This window comes from Lissotriton vulgaris, chromosome 2_1, assembly GCF_964263255.1.
Source record: "Lissotriton vulgaris chromosome 2_1, aLisVul1.2, whole genome shotgun sequence".
NCBI lineage: Eukaryota > Metazoa > Chordata > Amphibia > Caudata > Salamandridae > Lissotriton > Lissotriton vulgaris.
Genome location: NC_141687.1, coordinates 178,397,441 through 178,420,349, shown reverse-complemented (window position 1 = coordinate 178,420,349; position 22,909 = coordinate 178,397,441).

Sequence of the window (22,909 nt, the reverse complement as noted above, 5' to 3'; positions counted from 1 at the left end):
GATTGTGTGCACCCGGAGTCCAAGGGAGTCTCAGCGACGCGGTGTGCTTCGTGCAGCCTGAGACCTTTGTGAGGATTGTCCTGTGATCGTTTGCATCCGGAGTCCAAGTGAGTCTCAGCGATGCTGTGTGCGTGTGCTTCGTGCAGCCTGAGACCTTCATGAGGATTGCCCTGTGATTGTGTGCACCCAGAGCTCAAGTGAGTCTTAGCGATGCTGTGTATGTGTACCCTGTGGCAGCCTAAGACCATCTTGAGAACTTTGTTCCCGGAGCAGTTGTGTTCTCTGCTTCGATCAACAGCATGCCCAGAAGTGCTGCGATCGTCATTGCCATCAGGCCGGACTGGTATCCCCAGAGGAGCTGTGGGAATTTACCGCCGCCGGCCTGAGCCTACCTTTGTCAAAGAGAGACCTTGAACAATCACCGTCGGGGGTCTGGTTTCCACTGCCCAAGATCAACAAAGTTGCATCGGAGGCCCAAGCAATGAGGAGAGGAGAGTGAGATCTTATCCCCCAAGGAATGCTCATTGAGCGTACGTGTGTCGCTGCCGGGGGCGGGGTGCAGGCTACGAGAGAAACGCTCTATGCCTTTCCTATCTTTGCAGCGCGAGCCTCCGCTCAAGCCCGTATCGCGGCCCGGACTTGCCGAGGGGTGAAAGTACCGGGGCCGCGGTGTGGAGCTGCACTTTGTTTTCCATCATAACAGTGTTGGAGGCACATTTTGGCAGTAGCTGACCGTGAGTCAGTAAGAGTGGCATAGAGACCACCCAGTGCACCACTAACGGTGCCGGAGTACTTTATTTTTGCATTACCAACTGCCTGATTGTTGCATTACGAATTGCACTACTTTAGCATTACGAACTGCCTGATTGTTGCAAAATGAACTGTATTATTTTTTACATTACAAAGTGCCGGATTCTTGCATTACCAACTGCATAGCATTGCATTAGGGCTGCATTGGATCATTGAGAATTACTCATTAATACTGCAAGAACCTACAACCTGGCCTAATAACCGGCAAGGTGAAATATTACAAATACACATATGTTGGATTTTTATCATGTGGTCTCATCATATAACTTTTTTTATAAACACATAATTGTCTTTATAAAACTTGTGTGGAGTCCATTTCTGTTGTTTTCACTAGGTTACTGAGAGCGTGGTTGCAAATACTTTACACATTTGACTTGGAGATAGGCCTGGCTGCTCGTGCCAAGCTACCGAGGGGGTGAGCAGGGGCTATCTGAGAAGGTGTCATTCCTTTTCCTGACTTAGAAGCAAGGGTCTCTATTTGGACTAAGGTACCTACCTCAGCCAACTAGAGACCCCCAGTTCTAACACAAAGGTACAGCGGAGAAGGGCACAAAAAGTATTTTGTAACATGCATCACAGGAGGAGGACCATGGGCTGCCAGCCCCATAACAGAGCGGCAGGATGTTACAGAAAGCTATTGATGATTCTAGTCCCACTATCACCTTCCCCATATTATATTTGTATTGCCGCTCTGGCGTGTGAGCCACCTGAATTCCCAGGTATCAGAACCCATGCACCTCGCAAGGTCCTCCTACCGCCTGTGGGTCTACCTGGTCCAAGCCCTCTAGCTTCGCCAGAGGATATACCACGTTGTTTTGTTTACCCAGAGGCTGGACATGGCACCAAATGTTGCCAATCCCCTACAAAAGTAGGGGGACCGCCGTCCTGGGCTTTTGTAAATGTACAAGGGTGTCATCTGGTACATATACACAATGTGTTCTGTTCAGTGGCGGCTGCCATAAACAAAGGGTAGTGGTGTGAAAAATACAATATTTAAATTAAAAAAACATACCTTTTGCCGCAGGGGCCTCTAGCATCGCATCTCGTCACACTACCTCTCATCCTCCTCCTGCCTGGTCCCAGCAGTCCCTGGGACAGACTCCTTGCCCAATCCCCGCGAGGGGATTGGTCTGAGTGGGCAGGAAACATGCCTTGCTTAGACCAGGGAGTCTGCAGGGTTTCTCCTAGCCCGGCTGTTCAATGCAGTTGGGCTAGGGAGAACCTAAGTGTGCATGTGTGTTTTGGTCAGCCTGAGACGGCCGGCCAAACACACATGAGCACTTACGAAGTGGAGTGCACTAGCACTCCTCCTGCCCCTCCTATTCCTCAGCTCCACTCCTCCCAACACTGCTGGCTAAGAGCCGGCAAATGTAAAATAAAAAGATGTAAGAACATTGTTTTATTTTACATTTGCTGGCTCTGAGCTAGGCAGTGGGGTAATGCTTCTCCACCATTGCATAAGATCCGCCACTAGTTCTCTTACTGATTTTTATGCCCTATTTGCCCATACAGGTCCGGAGATATATTGCCAGTGGCTTCAAACCAGGGCAAGTAGCAATGGGTATAGTGGGAAATCCTGCCTGGTGCCCCAAGCTATCTCTACGGGGTCAGAGACTATGTTCCCTGTTCGCACTATAGCCTACTGCGCTGCGTACAGTACTAGTGCCCAGCGAATGAAACATGGGCTGAAGCAGACCCTCCCACAGAGACACCCAGCTCAGGGAGTCAAATGCTTTTTCAATATCTAGGGCTATTAGAGCTCCCTCCATTCCTTTCTCAGTGATTGAGTGCAGAACAAGAGACAGGTGACGTGAATTCATATGCGTGTCTCTACCTGTGAGAAACACACATAGGTCTTTGTGCACCAAATGTGCTACCACCCCTCGCAGCCTGCCAGCTAAAGCTTTAGAGAGGATCTTGGTATCAACATTTATCATTGATAATGGGCGATATGACCCCGGGTCATCAGGGTCCTTGTCTGGTTTTGGGATCATAACTATCAGCGCGTCCCACATGGACCGGGGAAGAGCGCCCCTGTGATATGCCTCTCGGAGGATCTCGAACAGTTTAGGGATTAGTCGTTCCTTGTATTCTTGTTACCACTCCATTGGGGGACCAATCAGGCCCTGGGGCTTGGGACCTGGGCCTTTTCTCCAGGACCTTCTATAGTTCTTACTCCTGTAGTTCTGATTCCAGTTGCTTACAGTGTTCTCCCATTAACCTAGGGACCTCCACTCGGTTGCAGTACTCTTCGACACCCGACAGAGTTACGGGGATAGCGTCTCCATAGACCTTTGTCAGGTGCCTATGGAGTAGAGTGTTGCTAGTCACCTGTGTACACACTGTCCCACCCGCTGGGGTAGTAAGGCCCAATATCAGGGGTTAGGCGCATTCCCTTTTCAGCATCGAAGTGGTTCCGTCACGAGCACGCAAGGGGTTAAGTGGGATGAAAAAACTGGGGGGGTCTCTCAAAGGGGTGTGGCTAATGTAATTAAGGGCGTGGCTTAGAAACATGTTAGCTAAAAAAAAATCTTAGCATAGTGTGCCGCCCAACTTGTATTTTGCTGTTTCTGTAATTTCCTCCAGATATATGATACAACAAGTAACATCATAACTACAACAAGTCAGGACTATAGGCTTTGTCAATGGTTGTTAGTTGCATAAGATGAATAAGCTGCAACTATGGCCTGTATATAATATTGAAAAAGCTTCCTCTTAAAGCCCTGGTGGCACCACGACAATGTTGCTGCTCCTGAGTTTCAAAAAGAGAAGGGAAATCTAGAGAGAAAATGATTCGCCATTCCCCAAGGATACAAGAACTCCAGGAAGGACCACCACACCCGCCCGGGAGGAGGAATCGCCATCATCCCCAAATCCACCCTCCGCCTGACCATACCCCCGACGAGCCCACAGACATGATGGAACACCTACACTTCAAGATACTGACCAGCCCTACCACCACCCTACAAGGAACACTCATCTACAGACCCCCTGGACCCCGCGGACCGTTCACCAACTCCACCACGGACATCAACTCCCCGCATGCCATTGCATCCACCAACTACACCCTGCTGGGAGACCTCAACTTCTACCTCGACAACCAACTGGACCCCAACACCGCATCCCTCCTGGACAACCTCCACAACATTGGACTCCGCCAAATCGTGACCGAACCAACACACTCGGTAGGACACACCCGACCCACTTTTCACAACAGGAAACTCCATCACCTTCAGTCACACCACTGAACTCCCGTGGACTGTAACTGATGTGTCCACTTCACCTTCAGAACACCCACCATCCACAGACACCAGCACCTGTTCAGCAGAGCAAAAGGAACAATTGATGGACAAAATGCAGAACAATGTCATACATTCACCCCAGTACAGAGATCTGGGCCTAAATCCATTGTTTTTTTGCTTCCCATGCCTTTTCAGTTTGGACACAGCCATATGCAATTCAGTCTTGACCCTGCGCTCAATGGGAACAGTACAGCCCAAACTGCCAGGCCAGGTCCTCCCTGGACTGGAAACAAGTATCCTAGGTCTGGTTTCTGGCTTTCAGCCCTCATCAGCCAAGATAGCTTGACTCCAGTGGCATGGAGAGCACGGGACCCATGTCTGGGCATACCCGTCCCACTTGGGGTGACAAATGCAAAAAGAACAATTGATAGACAGAGTGCAGAACAATGTCATACATTCACCCCAGTACAGATATCTGGGCCTAAACCCATCGTTTTTTTGCTTACCATGCCTTTCCAGTTTGGACCCAGCCATATGCGAATCAGTCTTGACCCTGAGCCTAATGAAAACAGTCCAGCCCAAACTGCCAGGAAAGGTCCTCCCTGGACTGGAAAAAAGCACCCCAGGACCGGTTTCGGGCTTTCCGCCCACATCAGCCAGGATAGCTTGACTCCAGTGGCATGGAGAGCACGGGACCCACATCTGGGCATACCCGTCCCACTCAGGGTGACAAATAGAAAAAAGAACTATTGATGGACAGAATGCAGAACAATGTCATACATTGACCCCAGTACAGAGATCTGGGCCTAAATCCATCGTTTTTTGCTCACCATGCCTTTCCTGTTTGGACCCGGCTATATGCAAATCATTCATGACCCTGCACCCAATGGGAACAATCCAGCCCAAACTGCCAGGTCAGGTCCTCCCTGGACTGGAAACAAACATCCTAGGACCAGTTTTGTGCTTGCAGCCGTCATCATCCAGGATAGTTTGATTCCAGTGGCATGGAGAGCATGGGACTCACATCTGGGCATACCCTTCCCACTCAGGGTGACACATGCAAAAAGAATAATTAATGGACAGAATGCAGAACAATGTCATACATTCACCCCAGTACAGAGATCTGGGCCTAAATCCATCGTTTTTTTGCTTACCATGCCTTCCAGTTGGACCCAGCCATAGGCAAATCAGTCTTGACCCTGCGCTCAATGAGAACAGTCCAGCCCAAACTGCCAGGCCAGGTCCTCCCTGGACTGGAAACAAGCATCCTAGGTCCGGTTTCTGGCTTTCAGCCCTCATCAGCCAAGATCGCTTGACTCCAGTGGCATGGAGAGCACAGGACCCATGTCTGGGCATACCCGTCCCACTCTGGGTGCCAAATGCAAAAAGAACAATTGATGGACAGAATGCAGAACAATGTCATACATTCACCTCGGTACAGAAATCTGGGCCTAAATCCATCATTTTTTTGCTCACCATTCCTTTGCAGTTTGAACCCAGCCATACCCTGAGCACAGGACTCTGGATTCTGCATTCAAACTAGCCTGGCTGACTGGGGGTGAATGTTTGCATTGTCCAGCATTCCGTCCATTAATTGTTTCTTTTGCATATCTCACCCTAATTGGGAAGGGTATGCCCAGACGTGGGTCCAATGCTCACTACACCACTGGATTCAACTAGCTTGGTTGATGAAGGGTGATGCCCTGAAACCGGTCCCAGGATACTTTTTTCCAGTCCATGGAGGACATGGCTTGCAGTTCGGGCTGAACTGTTTCCATAAGGAACAGGGTCAAGACTGATTTGCATATGGCTGGGTACAAACTGGGGTGGTGTGGTGAGCAAAAGAATGATGAATTAAACCCAGATCCTTGTGACTGGGGGTGAATGTTTGCATTGTCCAGCATTAGGTCCACCAATTGTTTATTTTGCAAATGTTTGTTACATTAGCAGGCATGTCCAAAGACATCTTTCAAGTACAAAGTTTTGTGCTAAATACTTGCCTGAAAGTGTTCTATTAAAACAAGCTATAAAGACAAAGACATTTGGGCGCTATTGCAGTAATTACTCCTCTGTGCTATGCCATCCAAAACCTCTGAAATTGCAGGGCTGAAACAAGATCCAATGCTTAAAATAAACAAACATATTTGCTAATAATGTCATGACAAAACAAAAAGACCTTCATAGAGAAACAGTATAAAATGGCAGTCACACAGTCACAGCTCCTCCACTAGATGAGTGCATGAATCATGAGAGGGTATTTTCAGCATCTGCTTTTTAACCTGGCATTTCTGTCCTTACTTTCAGGTTTATTAACTGAACAGAAGTTTATAGGCCTCCATGCACAGTTTGAATAGGCGGCTGTCACACTAGGCACATTGCACATAAGTAGTATAAGTAAGAAATGCAGTCTTGCCAGAACAGAGGGACTTAATTTCCATTGACTCACTGTCTCTTTCAATAAGCAGCGAAGCTTGAATACGGTTCCCATCCTGGGAAGTAGATCGCAAAGCACCATCACATCGGAACCTAGCACATGTAAATGGCATTTCATTTCAAGGGTCCTACTCATTTAACATCAGAAGTAATGACTCAGAAGTGTGGCTCACTGGTTAGAGCAGGCAGACCCTGAAGCAGAGGTCAGACCCGGGACCAGGGTTTAATTCCTGACGCGGCAGGGTCTTGAGCTCAAATGTGCACGGACTCGACAATTCTTGCTTCGGTGCCTGACCTAATCATGGGTTCACACTCTGCAACTCTGGGCATTAAGCTTGCTTAATCTCCACAACGGCCCCCGCGGCGGGATGCCTGGCTTTCACCTTGGGGAAGCCCTGTAGGGCTATCTCACAGGGAAAAGCCTGGACGGGTTCCCAAGGCAAGCGCCGAGATACCTCCCCAGGCGATCGTGCGCTATATAAGAACATACTAAAAAAATTAAAAAAAAATCCAAGACTGTAGACAAAGGTGACTTGGTGTGTTTATTTTTATAGATTTTATTTGTTGCCTTCTATTAGTTTCTATTGCCTTGAGGTTGCAAAGAAAATGTGTGATGTTTTAGAAAGCTGCCCACAGTCACCTGTCCTCTCAATCTATATAATTTAGCCCCAATTTCCCTACCTGTGTTTTGTGAATTTATTCCCTTTCCCAAAGTCTCCACTCTGCCAGAATTGTCCTTAGCAGTGGGTTATATAATAATGTTTTTATTGGTTAACCATCTACTGCTCCAGTTGAACATCTCAAACATTGTTTTACAGTTGCTCCTTTGCCACTCCTAGTTGGACACTTCAGGCATACAACTTGGTTGGTTATGTGATGCCCATTCCTATGGGTTGCTCCTCTGCAACACATCGATGCCCTCTTTAGGCCTACAATATGGATTGATTTTCTGCCGTTCCATGGTGAATCTACCAGAATACATATTACGACTGGTTGTATAACGCCCATACTTATGTGCTTCTCCCTACTGTTCTGGGTAGACTCTTCGGACAGTATACCATGGATGGTTGTATAACGCCCATACTTATGTGCTCCTCCCTACTGTTCTGGGTAGACTCTTCGAACAGTATACCATGGATGGTTGTATAACACATATACTTATGAGCTTCTCCCTACTGTTCTGGATAGACTCTTCAGACAGTATACCATGGATGGTTGTATTACGCCCATACTTATGTGCTCCTCCCTACTGTTCTGGGCGGACTCTTCAGACAGTATACCATGGATGGTTGTATAACGCCCATACTTATGTGCTCCTCCATACTGTTCTGGGTGGACTCTTCAGACAGTATACCATGGAAGGTTGTATAACACCCATACTTATGTGCTCCTCCCCAACGTTCAGGGCGTACTCTTCAGACAGTATACCATGGATGGTTGTATAACACCCATACTTATGTGCTCCTCCCTACTGTTCTGGGTAGACTCTTCGGACAGTATACCATGGAAGGTTGTATAACACCCATACTTATGTGCTCCTCCCTACCGTTCAGGGCGTACTCTTCAGACAGTATACCATGGATGGTTGTATAACGCCCATACTTATGTGCTCCTCCCTACTGTTCTGGGTAGACTCTTCAGACAGTATACCATGGATGGCTGTATAACGCCCATACTTATGTGCTCCTCCATATCGTTCAGGGCGTACTCTTCAGACAGTATACCATGGATGGCTGTATAATGCCCTTTCCTAAGAGTTGCTCCTCTGTCACTTATGTTTCAGCTCCACTCCACATTCTATAATCAATTGAAGGTGGCACCTCCTGTGGGTACCACCCTTCACCTCTGCCCAGTTCCTTCCCCAATGTGGCATATATTGTGTGAAACAAATTACTTGATGATGGCAGGTCTCTGCTTCCATGATCATGTCTATTCTCACACTTCTCCTACACAGTCCACAGATATATATCCAATGTGCAGCTTATACAATTGCTGACCCAGTCTGAGTAAAGTCTGCTGTGCACACAAAGTAAAAAGCTTTTCCCCACATAGCTGACATTGAACTCACACACTTTAACCATTCCGGTGGAAAAAAAACTATGTATCACTACTCTTTGCTTTATTTAATGCCACTTGAAGAGACAAAGCATAAAAGAACAGTTCTGCTCATCACACGCTCCATCAAATTACTACTAACAGAGGCAATTCAACAGCTACCCACAACTCCTTCCAAAGCACTCTCAGAAAGAAGTGTTACACTTCTGCAGATGGGCTTAACTGCCTTTGTTATCAGAGATGTGAACTATAATACAAATGCAACTAAAATACAATGCAATATTTCATACAATCACTCTCCTTCGAGGACAGGAAAAAAAAGCCAGGCAGCAACATCAGAATTAACCATAGTACCCAGGGACTTTGATGTGGCAATCTAGTGATGGCAAGAGTAAGGATTCCCTTTTCATGTATTGAAAGAAAAGACTTAAGTCTCTAGGGGGTTCGAATCAAGGACACAGGGTGAGCCAAACGTCGTATCTAAAGTTGCATAAAGATTGACAAATTTACAGTCAATTGTAACTTGCCTTAATTACTGTAATCTTAAATACCAGTACATTAGTAAATGATGAGGATGTATACACTAGATGTGATTTTACTTACAAAAATATTTTTATTTTTAGATATTGTTATCTGTTCATACCAACTTTGAATATTAAGAGTTTTCACATTTATTCATAAAATACATTAAAAACATTTGATACAACAATTTATCACACAAAGTATATCTGCATTAAAAATTCCTGATACAACAAATTATCACACAAAATATGTTGACGCGGCGTTTCGGTGATTTGAGTCGTCACCTTCTTCAGGACAGTATTTGAATTAAAATCACTCTAAATTTAAAAACAAGAAAACAAAATATTGCAATTACTCCATCGTTGTTATGGTAGTTGTGTACAGAACAGAACTTGACTATAGTTATCTCATTGTACTTTAATCTCCACATTTTTGTCACAATATAACATCCTATTCTCAAAACAGTACATCCTCATTGATTTTCAACGTTTGTATACAATTAATCAAACTGGAATAGTCAGAATAATTAAGAACTAAAGGTTCTTTTTTAGTAACAGGCCTATAATATATTTGTAAATCCCGCAACTTTATTGTGGTCACACCCGTTCATTTGCATCCCCTTGAACCTTTTTTATATACTGAGGGGGTTGAGTTGTTTGTATTCCGCCTCTCTCTCTTATGTTGTCTCATCGCTTAGCGATGGACCATATTTAATTTTCTTATTATTGTACCACTTCAGCTTCTATTTCACTCCAGGGTATACGGGCATTGTACATACCTCAGATGAGCTGTAGGTCGGTCGCTTTAGTCAATTGGCGATTCTCGACCGGTACGATAAATATCTTGATTTCTACAAATTTACAAAGGGGGCGTCATCAGATCACCTCGCGCTAGGTATTAGCATTTCCTAATCATATTCTATTTCTCAGATATTACCTTTATTTTGCGGATATTCCTCTTAATAGGAGTGGGTTTTTGTAATTTTCTTCCACTACCAAGCCCTCTGGGTCAGATATCAATATTCCTACGAGGAAAGTGCAATTATTAATTAGCGTCTTCCCCTTCCATCCTATTCAAAGAGATTTTACTGGCTGGTTTCTTATTCCTTTATCACTTAGGGTGTTTTTCTAGTTTTTGCTGAAGGATATGACTCTTAAATACCTGGATTTCATTTTGAATGAATCCTGTGAAGGACGGTCTTTCCTTTCTTCGCCAACTTTTAATTTCGAGTTTTTACTTCTATTTGGGGGAGAGAAAGGGATTTCATTAAAATAACTGGGTCATTATTCTCTCTGTTATGCACCCTAACTCATTGTATGCTACTCTTACCTGAGACCGTATCTTGTAGGTGCCCGCTCTTAGTTGTATGTCGGTGATTTTCTTTAAAAAGGAGAGATTCCTATTTCGTCTAGAAAAAGGGGAATTGGTACATAATGTTACCCTCTATACTGCTGTTAAGTAGTACTTCGAGTGATTAAAGTTTCTAGAGTTCAGGTTTTGGGCTGGAGCCGAATTTGTACTTACTTCTAGCTTGTCTTCTCAGTATCGTACGGGCGTTTTCCTGGACCGTCCTTCCGGGCAGTGGTAGCCATACTGAGCTTCGTTTAGGACTTTTATATGCCTCTTAGTTGCTCTAATGATGTTTCATCGGTTACACCTGTGATTTCAACGGCAGGTCGCTCTCTCTCCTCTCAAACCGTGGTGGCCATCTATTATAGGCCTGTTTCTAAAAAAGAACCTTTCAGTTAGTTCTTAATTATTCTGACTATTCCAGTTTTATTAATTGTATACAAACGTTGAAAATCAATGAGGATGTACTGTTTTGAGAATAGGATGTTATATTGTGACAAAAATGTGGAGATTAAAGTACAATGAAATAACTATAGTCAAGTTCTGTTCTGTACACAACTACCATAACAACGATGGAGTAATTGCAATATTTTGTTTACTTGTTTTTAAATTTAGAGTGATTTTAATTCAAATACTGTCCTGAAGAAGGTGACGACTCAAATCACCGAAACGCCGCGTCGACATATTTTGTGTGATAATTTGTTGTATCAGGAATTTTTTGTTTTTTGTTTTTTAAAACCTTTATTATCGTATGCGCAGTACACAGCGTCTGCCTACAACCCAATCGGGCCGGCCGCTATGACAATCAACAATATTCCAGACCACATTATGCTGCGGAAAAAGCCAGAAATAACATCACTATGGTGCATTGGCATCATACATAGAGGAAGGATCATGTAGGTTTAATTTTTATAATTTTGATGAAATTTGAAACAAACAACACAAACACTCACATGGTAGAACAGTGTCTAGGGCACGGGACGGGAGAAGGAGGGAGATCAATTTGAAAGAATAAAGGCAACCTTCTGGGGAGGGTGGAGACGGTGAAAAGGATTATTAGAAAGGTATAGTAGTCAGTCTATATGAACGTCAACTACGAGGGGATGTTAGTAATAAATTCAAGTGGTGGGGTACAGATGTCTCCACGGTATGCATTCCATTGTGACCGAATTCTACCCCATTTCCTGGGCCGGCCCGAGCCTCATATACCGTCTTCTCCCGAAACATCCACCAGTCCATGTTTTCTCTCCAAGCACTGATCCCAGGTGGTCTGTGGGAGCCCCAGAGTTGCGCTATATCTCTCTTGGCAACCATGTTGCCCAGAGTGATCCAAAAGGTCTGAGCAGCCGTACAATCCGTAGGCTCCCACACATTAAGCAGGCAGCGCCTCACCTCAGGGAGGAGGGAGACCCCGGTGACTTGCCCCATTACATCATGCACTCTGGACCAGAAAGCGGCGATCACCGGGCATTCCCATAGAATGTGAAGAAAGGTGCCATCCATACCACAACCACGTTTACACAGCCCATCAGTCGAGAACCCCATCCGAACCAGACGCGTACCAGTCATTTAAACTCGGTGGAGGATCTTTAACTGCACAAAGCGAAGGCGGGCCGGAATAGCCACCTCCTTGGGGGAGGAAATCGCCGTTTGCCAGTCCTCGTCATCTAATTCGAGGCCATCTACCGTCCAAGAGGCCCTAAGCCTCACCAGAAGATCAGCCCTGTTATTAATACGTTTTTTATAAATTAGAGAAATCGTGCTGTCCGGCACATGGCCGTCCAGAATCCGATCCTCGAGCGGGGATGATTGGGGGATTTCCGTTCCAGGGGGGAAAACAGAGAGCAGCGCGAGACGCACCTGAAGATAACGAAAATATTTCCTGTTATCCAGTTGATACTCCACCTTCAGGGCCTCGAAGGACTTAATTGTGCCTCCGGCCCAAAGATCCTCCACCTTGCTAATACCGATCATATCCCATCTATCAAACACTTTCGTTCGCCACAGGCCACCCAACCGCTCTGAGTCATACAGCGGGGTCATTCGCGTCAATCTATCACTCCAACCTGTGGCCACAGTCGCATCCTTCCAAGCACGCACGGCGCATTTCATAGGTCCAGTCAGAAGGCGGAGTGGTGCCTTTGAATATAAGGCCCTGTTGAAGTTGCCGCCCGGCAACAGGAGTTTATCCATAGCGAAGGCGGGTGCGGGCCCCGGGGAGTACGTCACGTGGTTAATCGCGCTGAGCTGTGAGGCCCAGTAGTAACGTCTGATGTCTGGAAGGGCTATGCCACCATCGTACCACGGGAGCGTGAGTTTAGATAAGGAGATGCGAGCTCGTCCGTCCCAAATTAACTGCCTCTGTAGACCTTCAACCTCGCAAAAGTAACGGGAGGGTACAGGATCAAAAAAATTCTGCAAGGCATACAAAAATCTGGGAAGGGACATCATTTTAAAAAGTGCTGCGCGTCCCAATGGGGACAGAGGCAAACCGCGCCACCTCCGAACATCCTGTTTGAGGCGACGAAGAGGAGCATAAAGGTTACGATCATACCGCACAGAGGAATCCATAGAAATGAAAACCCCCAAATATTTGAACCCAGTCTCTGCCACCTGGATCGGGAATCTACGAGGCAGCGGAGGCAGTTCCCCCGCTGTAACGTAAACACACGATTTGGTCCAGTTAATAACGAGCCCCGAGTTCTTCCCAAAAGAGCTAAGGACATCAAAGAGCACGTTGAGGGATTTCTGAGGTGAGGTAAAATAGAGCCGAATATCGTCTGCGTACAGAGAGACGTGATCCTCCAGGTCCGGTGCCCACCAGATCCCCTTAATCGAGGGCTCCCATCGAAGCCATGCCGCCAGTGGTTCCAATGCCAAAGCAAAGAGAAGTGGAGAGAGCGGGGAGCCCTGTCGGGTGCCACGCCCCAATGCGAACGGTCCAGAAACTCTGCCGTTAACTACGACTTGGGCCAACGGTTGTTCATACAGAAGCCGCACCCACGCGATAAAGTTAGGGCCAAAACCAAACTTCGGGAGGGCCGCCCACAAATATGGCCACTCGATGGTATCAAAAGCCATTGTGGCATCCAGGGAGGCCACGACAGCGGGTTCAGTAAAGGTCCCAGCTCTCGCGAGAACGCTGTGGAGTCTACGGAGATTAAGCGCCGTATTCCGATGAGGAATGAAACCGGACTGATCCGGATGGATCAAGTCACAGATAACTGTCAGTAAACGATTAGCAAGGACCTTAGCCAGGATCTTAGGCTCGGCATTAAGCAACGAGATAGGGCGATATGAGGTGCACCGATCCCGAGGTTTGCCGTCCTTGTAGATTACTACTATAGTGGCCAAACGCTGGTCGGAAGGGAGGCTGCCTGCCTCAAGAGCTTCAACAAACATAGTGCGCAGATGGGTCGTCATTTTGTCCGGACGCAGTTTGTATAACTCGATAGGTAAACCGTTGGGCCCCATAGCTTTACCTGATCGCAAGGACCGAATGGCAATGGCAATCTCATCCACCGTAAAAGGTGCATCTAGAGCGGAGCTATCCTCTTCCGACACACAGGGAAGCGCAATGTCCCGCAGAAGCAACCGAGAGTCAGCCTCGTCGCGATCACTCACAGACCGGTATACGGTCTGAAAGTGGTCCACAAAGCATTCGACAATCTCCCCCGGATCAGTCACACACACTCCAGTCTCACGGGTTATCACGGGCACCTCACGATTCAGTCGCTCAGATTTATCCAACCACCCCAACAATTTACTAGCCTTATCGCCCACATCATAGAGCCGGCCCAGCTGATACATACGCATCACTTTAGCAGCGTCAGTCACCAGGGCCCTATAGTCTGCCTGTTTCAACGCTAAGGAGTGCAGGATTGCAGGGGTATCGTCACCACCCAGGCCACTTTCAAGCGAAGTAATTTCCGCCTCAAGAGCTGACACAGTTTCTCTCCGGGCCTTCTTGTCAGCAGCAATGAAGGACAACGCGGTGCCCCGTATGACGGACTTAAAGGCCTCCCATAGGGTAGTAGGGGAAGAAACGGAACCCTCATTCTCGTCGAAGTAACAGTCAATGGCCTTAACCAGGTCTGAGCGAAGCTGAGGATTCCTAAAATGCCAGGGATGAAGAGGGGGGACCCTACCTCCAGAACAGTCTCCCACCGAAGCCTCGAGCAACAGGGGGGAATGGTCAGAGATACCCCTGGGAAGATGTCGAACCCCACGCACCAAGGAGGTATTAGCAGTTAACATCAGAAAATAATCAATCCTCGAAAGGCGTATCAGGAATTTTTAATGCAGATATACTTTGTGTGATAAATTGTTGTATCAAATGTTTTTAATGTATTTTATGAATAAATGTGAAAACTCTTAATATTCAAAGTTGGTATGAACAGATAACAATATCTAAAAATAAAAATATTTTTGTAAGTAAAATCACATCTAGTGTATACATCCTCATCATTTACTAATGTACTGGTATTTAAGATTACAGTAATTAAGGCAAGTTACAATTGACTGTAAATTTGTCAATCTTTATGCAACTTTAGATACGACGTTTGGCCCACCCTGTGTCCTTGATTCGAACCCCCTAGAGACTTAAGTCTTTTCTTTCAATACATGAAAAGGGAATCCTTACTCTTGCTTTCACAATACCCTTCCCTTTTCAGAAAAAGGGTTTCTCCTTCTAATTTGAAGCCAGCAATGTAGTGATGCACAGCAAGGTGCACAGCGACATACATTAAAACAAATACAATGCAATCAAAGGTCTATTTGCTGTAAAGAAAGCACTGACTGCAGGATCAAAAAACATATGCATACACCCTGGCATACACTCTAAAAAAAGTTCTCTGTACTTACAATCCTATCTGGTTCATAACCGCGTTAAGTTTACGTGTGCTGATAAACAAGTGTGGAAAAGTCATCACAAATATTTGTGACTCGAACATTTTAGGACGAGACTGAAGAGAATTGATGATTCTACTTGCAGGTCAGTGGCTCTGCACTTTTTGTTACTGGCAGTAGACAAGTTCTTGACGTCATCCTTTTTAATCCCTTGGAGTCTAGATGAACTTTTATTCCTTGAAAGTCTTGTTCATGGAGGGTCTATTGGTTCTTCCTTCTAAACATGTATTTTGCACCAAAGGTGTTGTCTAATCTTCCATCACCTCCAGGTGCTGGTCGACTCACTTCGAATTCTTTAGCCTGGATCCCAGGCGGAAGGTTTGCTTCAACCTTTAGAAGTCGGGATCATGAAATGTGTCTTATCTGGGCACAAGCAGGCGCTGCCCGTTAAAGTAAGAGCGGTGGGGCGATCGGGGTGAGGTAGGTGGTGGGGTAGGGGGATGGGATGGGATTTCGACAGACGATGATGGGGGTTGGTGTGGGGGGATTCAATATTTGAATCATTTTCCCTTATCGCCATGTCTTTCGAAATCCCCACTCCCCTCAGTGGGCCTGGCCGCTCTTACCTACACGGGCCACGGCTAGGCACACACATTTCACTTCTGACGAGGAAGAAGACAACTATTTATCGGCTAAGACATGGTTGGTATCTCAGCATGCCATCTATGGTGTCTTCAGTCATGCAGGTTTTAAGGTCGTTGCTGTAGCCTGTTGATGGATAATTAAAGCTTCATGAGTGTTTGGGTGGGAGTGGCAGTCGCAGCGAGTGCTGCTTTCAAAGGTTTATGAGTTATGGATAAGTATGAGCGGAAAATCCGTTCCGCTCGCGGATTTTGCGAATTTTCGGTAAATTCGCAAATCCGCGAGCGGCGGATTATTCCGGGGGCAAAAGTTGAACCTGTTGTAACTATTTTAGGATGGCGCCGGCAAGCTGCCAGCGCCATCCTAAAATAGTTACTAAGTTAGCTTCAACAGGAAGCTATAATAGATAAAATCGAGCAGGTGCTCGATTTTATCTATTAGAGCTTCCTGTTGAAGCTAATTTAGTAAGTATTTTAGGATGGCGCTGGCAGCTTGCCGGCGCCATCCTAAAATAGTTACAACATGCCCTTCCTGTAGCGTCGTCGAGGCAGGTGTGCCTTCTTCACAAATCAACCGTGGAAAATCAGCTGTGATGCTGGATAGAGGCTTTTGCATCCTTGACTTTCACGAGCACAATACCCCTGCTGTTCTTGTGACCAGGGGTTTCTTTCTCTTCATCTGCTGAACTGATCTTTCTCTGACCTTTTATACACACAAGAAGCATGTTGACCGCGCATGGTAGCCCTGCCCGTTTGGCCCCGCCCACACACTCGCGGTTTGCACCGTCTGCCCGCCATTCACCCACTATGATGGACAGCTCACTCAAGGGACCCCTGCGCCCGTCGGGGCGATTGCATAGTAACAGACACATGGTCGCTCGAACTAGTTGATGCTCAAATTCAGTGACTCATTCATTAGCCCAAAAACAATCGTGAGCGTCGTCGAGGCTGGACAGGTGTGCCTTCTTCCCAACTCTACCGTGGAAAATAAGCTGTGATGCTGGATAGAGGACTCACAAGAGGCATGTGCACTCGCATGGAAGCCCCGCCCCCGCCCCAAATCCGCAGATCCGCAAATCCGCGGATTTTGCGGATCCACGATCCGCAAATCCGCAAAATCCGCGGATCGTGGATCCGCAAAATCCGCCCATGCTTAGTTATGGACAAAACAGCTTCCCTTAGTTAACTCTTCATTTAATTATTTTTCAAACATGACCAGTGGTGTGTAAGAGGAAGCAAAGCATTTGGGTGGCCCCAATGAATCCTGTTTATTTGTTCAGCATCTCTCAACAGTATATTAAATACTGAACAGGGAATGCTACTTATTAGCACTGCTACGATACGTCAGACCGGTTTAAATAATCAGACTTCAATTACAACAACAACAACATGCACCTGACATATTGACTTTGCCAATGCTTGTATTCCTTTTTTGTAGGTACTGATTCCCTATGTGCCACCCTACCTGTAACGCACAAACTGCAGCACTGACCTGGCTCAGTGCCTTGCAAGGCACTTTCGCTATCTGGTGATTTCTTGAAAGGTGTTAGCCCCTGATCAACTCCTGAAGCAGCCTGTGTGAAAGGAGCTCTGCTCTTTCAACCGTGAGCCGAGGATCACACAGAGCCAATGTTGCTGCAGTGAATCCCACAGAAGAGCTACATTAGCATGGGGCAGTCCTGTACCTGTAACCGAGGCAGGCTGTCCCTTGTGCGTAGTGCGGCTATACTTGGTCTCTGTGTAAAGGGACTGGGAGTCTCCCCATGCCTGGCCCCGCAGGCAGCCTACATGGTATAAATAAAACATACATCAAGGGCAAGTTCTAATCTCCAAGTACTACTCAGGTTCACTAACAGCTGGAAACAGAATCTGCAAATGATACACAATTAACATCACGTTGACTAATGGGAAAACTTTCAAACACACAAAGGCAGCCACACACCCAGTCGTCACACATGCTACCATACACACACATAGCCGCATGTTAACTCTTATACATACATATAAATCAAACACAAGCAGTCTCACGCCCACCTGTTATGAAACTATCAATCACACACACGGTCACACGTCCATTCGTTAAAGAGCTGCCGTAAAAACATAGCCACATAGTCACTATTACACATACTGCTAGAAACACGAAAGCACACAATCTCACACAAAAGCAGCCACAAATCCAATCGTCATAAAAAAAGTCCCAAATACATACACAGCCATACCTTCACTTCTCATACATGCTGACACACACACCACCCACCTACAAACACACACACACACACTGTTTCTATCACTATAGGGCATAAAAGTGAGTTATTCACTGTCCTGTTCTACAGCAGGGCTCTGCCCTAGTAAGTTCCCGAGTACTCCCCATAGGCTTTAGGATCTGGAGGGGGAAGCTGCGACACCCTCTCTACACACCTCACATGCAGGGAATGTCACCTATTAAATACAATTTAGGATTGTTTGCTTCCTGCCATACACACACACAAACTGTGTCTTGTCACAGCCAACGAATTTCAACAATGACAGTCCACAAAGTAACGTTTCTGTAAGCTAAGAGGGCATGCAGTTTCAGAAGGCACAATAATAGGTTAAGTAAAAAATACACATGCACTAAGAGGTGCATGCTTTACCTAAGGAAAAAACAGTCCACCTCTGCAGAGCGCACGGCTCAGTTGCGAAGCCTGCAAATGCTATCCGGGAAACGATGAGGCTGCAGGAGGAATTTGCCGATGATCACACTACGCTGAGTGGGTAAGCCGGGACTGAACGAACGACTGGCTCAATTGTGCAAGTGCAGCCCTAGAAAACTGGTATACGCAAAAATTAAGGAGAGTGGTGGCTTTTAAATACCATCTATGAGCGACGTCTGGGTGCGGTGGGAAAATAAAGGACCCTGTTGATGTTAGTAATGTATTGCGTTTGGGGGAAATATCGATAGTGAAAACAAGCAGTAACGAGTGGTGGCGACGGCGGAAAGTGACCTTCCCTCATCCCCGTGTGTACAGGCTAAGTTTCCTGCCTGCCCTCCGTAAAGCGCACCTCAGAACGCGCATTAATATTACAGCCACCGTGCTTCTAATGCTGATATTGACCCTGTTACAGCTGCGCTTCTGCTTCCAGATAACGTTTGTACTGCGCATGTATGCTGGACAGGTCAGGCAAAATATTGTGCGAATTGAGTCAGCCAATCCCAGGAAAAAAAAGCATCTATAAATGCAATAGGACTCTTATTTATGCGAGACATATTGTATAGTAAACAAAAGTGCAGGAGTCAAAAAAGGCACAAACGGGAGGGGCGAAGGGGGGTGAAAATTGAACGACTGCGGGAGAGGCCGGGTGGGAAACACAAGAAAAAAAATAGCATTACAGTAAAGGGGCGGATAGCCTCGGAAGTCTACAAATGACAACATGGCCGTGAAGAGGAGGGACTAACAATGGGAAAACCAATGAGAACACTGCATTTATGATGTAACCCAATCAAAAAGATGGGCGGAGCTTAAATGAAGCTTCCCCGGTATAGTGTATACAGCATGCCTCGCAGAGCGATGGCAGCGCGATGCGCTGCAACGCACTATGCGAGACCTAAAAATGCATATTTAGTGCCTTGAGGAAAGCATCCATTTTGACATCCCAAATTTTTTGAATGTATGAAAAGACTTGTAGAATATACTCATAAAGATCAATTACAAACCAGTTGAGAAAGGTATTTGCTAGAAGATATACATGTTTTACAAATAAGTTCCCATTTTAAGGCTGCATGATAATTCTTAATGAGGTCTCGATCAATGTTGATGTTATTGATTTTTTGTCACAGCATGTCATGAGACTGGAACAAGTCTAAAGGAGGGGCGCATGCTGAAAAATCACTGAAAACAGGCATTTCTTATATGTTCCTATGAACTTAGGATATTTTCAGTTTTAACACAATCTTCAATACTTTGTAGGATTACTTTAGACGAATCGTTACTATGAATATCGATCAGGGTTCTCAGCCTCTATGATTTAGGATACTCAAATATGCCTGTTTAAATAAAAATCCTCCTCCTCCTCGAGAGTGCCATTGTTGTGAAGTTTCTGAGGAAGCTTTCGTATTTAATTTATTTTCTGTGAAGCAGTTTCATTCCTACTGCCCTGTAGGATCAGTTGTTCTGCACTATCTGCACGTAACTGACCTGTCTTTATTTGCCATACAGATACTGGAGCGTCTTAATCCACTTGACTGTACAAAGCTGGCTAGAATGCTGAAAGTTTTAGAACTGCACTTCCTTATCTTTGATTTTTGGTTTGTTAAATGGAAAACAAGAGAATTTCATTGTGAACTGGTCTTTAAAAAAAGCCCAAAAATCTGAGCCATTCAGTGCAGCTTGCATTGTTAAGGACTGGAGCAAAGTATCCTATTGATTCTATACATTGGTAACTGGGTCAGCAGTAACAGGTCAAATTAAACCAGAGAGGGTTGAAACACACTGCTTGATTTTACGGACACACAAGTATGGGAACTCTAGTCATGCTACTAGAAAAAAACTTTCATTAGACCAAATTACACCAAAGAATTAGGAACTTTATAGTGAAATGAAGTATCCTACTGGCCCAGAAAAAAACAACAGAACTAAGTTATCACAGGGACCAAATGTAACCGGAAGGGACTCGGATATGAGAGAGCGCAGAACAGAGTTAAAAATTGTAGGGGTGCATCATATTCACGAGTAGTCAGCACCCACATATATAGAAGACTTACTAATTGTGTTCAAATATAATGTAGGGTTGAGAACTAATGTAGTTGGTATTAGAGTTACACTAAGAGCTAATGTAATGTGCTTTAAAAATCAATAGTGCTGTTTTAACATAGAGATGTCGTTTGTTGTGGAGTGTTTCACTAATAAGAGATGTGTTTTATAAATCACCATTGTGCTTTTAGATTTGCCTTATTAGACTCACGGTTATAACTTTTAAATGCAATTGAATGGCTTAGGTAGAGAATTGTAAAGAACGTAAATGTATTGCTTATGTTAGAATGTTGGTGCACATAAACGTGCAGAGGCACATTTCATGGAAATCGTGTAGGCCTGATTTGAAATGCCTTGCTTAGCATTAAATCGTAGAAAGGTTTTTGGAGAAAGCTGCTTCAGCTAAAGTCAATTGCAACATTTAGAATTTGTGAGCCGATTCACATGCGTTCCTTTGCAGGTGCAGAACCAAGTAGATAGTGGAGTAGAAGGGCCCATTGTGTATGAGAGTTAGGATGCTAGGCTCAGACGTGGAGGAGTAGCCGAGGAATTCAAGGAAGCAACGTGAAGCGAAGAAGAGCCTGGGACCCAAGGACGTTTTAACGGACAAGGATGGAGAGGTGCCATAATGGAAAAATCTGAAAACCAACACTTTCTAGAGGGGCGTACCTGAAGGCGTGTCGTTCGCATTGTGGGGTTTTGTATTAGGGACAGCACCCCGAGGGTGGAGGTAGAGCAGATGGGCTAAGCAGTCAGAGAGAGAGGTTAGTCAGAGAGAGAGGTTGGTCAGGCAGAGAGCTTAGCTAGGGCTGAGTTGCCTGAAGATTGAGATTGGAGGAAAGTGAGTGAACTCTTTTTGAGAGTCACCACTGGTGACCTTTTTCTGAATGGGATATCGTTAAGTAGGGATGTCATCTAGGATAGTGTAGGGACAGACTAACTTGGATTTTATTCCTTTTATAAATGCTTACTAAAACTCAGGTTATAGCAATTCTTGTTAGCCTAATGATTCTTGAATTGATTCTTGTTCTATTTCTGAGTCCTCTGAGATTCTTCCGTAGGATTATGTTTGTATTAGTGCCTGTTTATCTTTTGAATCTTTTGCTGAGATGTTTATACATCCAGTTGTTTTTGGCTTTGTAATAAATCTTTGAACTTAGTTCCTGGTCAGTGGTTCTTTGGGGGAAGAAGGGGAATAGGTTGAAATTGTATAATCATTGTTTAAATAGATTTCCTACTTCACTCTATGTTGGTAAAAAGGTCTAGTCGACCTGTGTCCGGAATTCTGGAGTATGGTAGGCCGACATTTTGGAACCGCTATAATTGAAATAATACTACTAGTTCCTACTAGATCCTACAGCCCAAGCAGACCAAACCTGGAAAAAAGCCCAGAAAAGAGGACAAGAAAAGATCATACTCAACAGCTTTTTCTGCAGATGCAGGAAAGCCATACTTCCCTTCTGACTTATGAATAAAAGTACTGGGCACTACAATCTAGTTGTTCAGTGATGTGCTTTTAATGAGGTCATCAAATTCAAGGCCATGACAATACGTTCTGTATGCGAGTGAAGTCTTACGACGGAACCTCGTACTTCATCTGACACTGAGGATTCAGTATTGGAGCCATATTCCCCATACCAATGAAAACATCCAGGAAACACATTCCGTACACTTCCCTCCAATCCAGAGCATCAATGGAATAAGATAGAACCTCCATAAAATGCTAGAAATTCCTTAGTAAGCGATCCTCTGTGTCTGAATCTGGGATATAGAACAGTAATACTACTCATCAGACCATGTGATCCAACAACGATACTCCCCTCCTGATACCTTAGTTCAAGATGGGCCATTATTTTTCAGTCCAGCCAAGGGAATCCATTATTTAGTCACCGTATATGATAAAGTTCTTAACACTAAAGATATCTACACGCACACCTATTCCATCCATCCAAAAGCAGCATATATGCACGCAAGCTTTGGCCTGCAAAAACATTATTGTACGATAAGAGCAGTTTGAACAGCATGATAATCTGTAAATCATATAATGCACAAAACTCTAGTTACATTTTATTCATTTTGTATAGTATATTTAAGCCTAAAGAGCATCAGAGCCTATTAAATAGAGCAACAAGCGTAGCTTTGTCAGTGTGAATCACTGGGTGGGAATCTCAAATTTGTCAACTAAAAAGCAGTGGGCCACAGGGTGAATGTGTGAGGTGATTAAGGTTCAGGATGGACTGTTCCCATGAAGAGCAAGGTTAGTACTGATATGCATTAT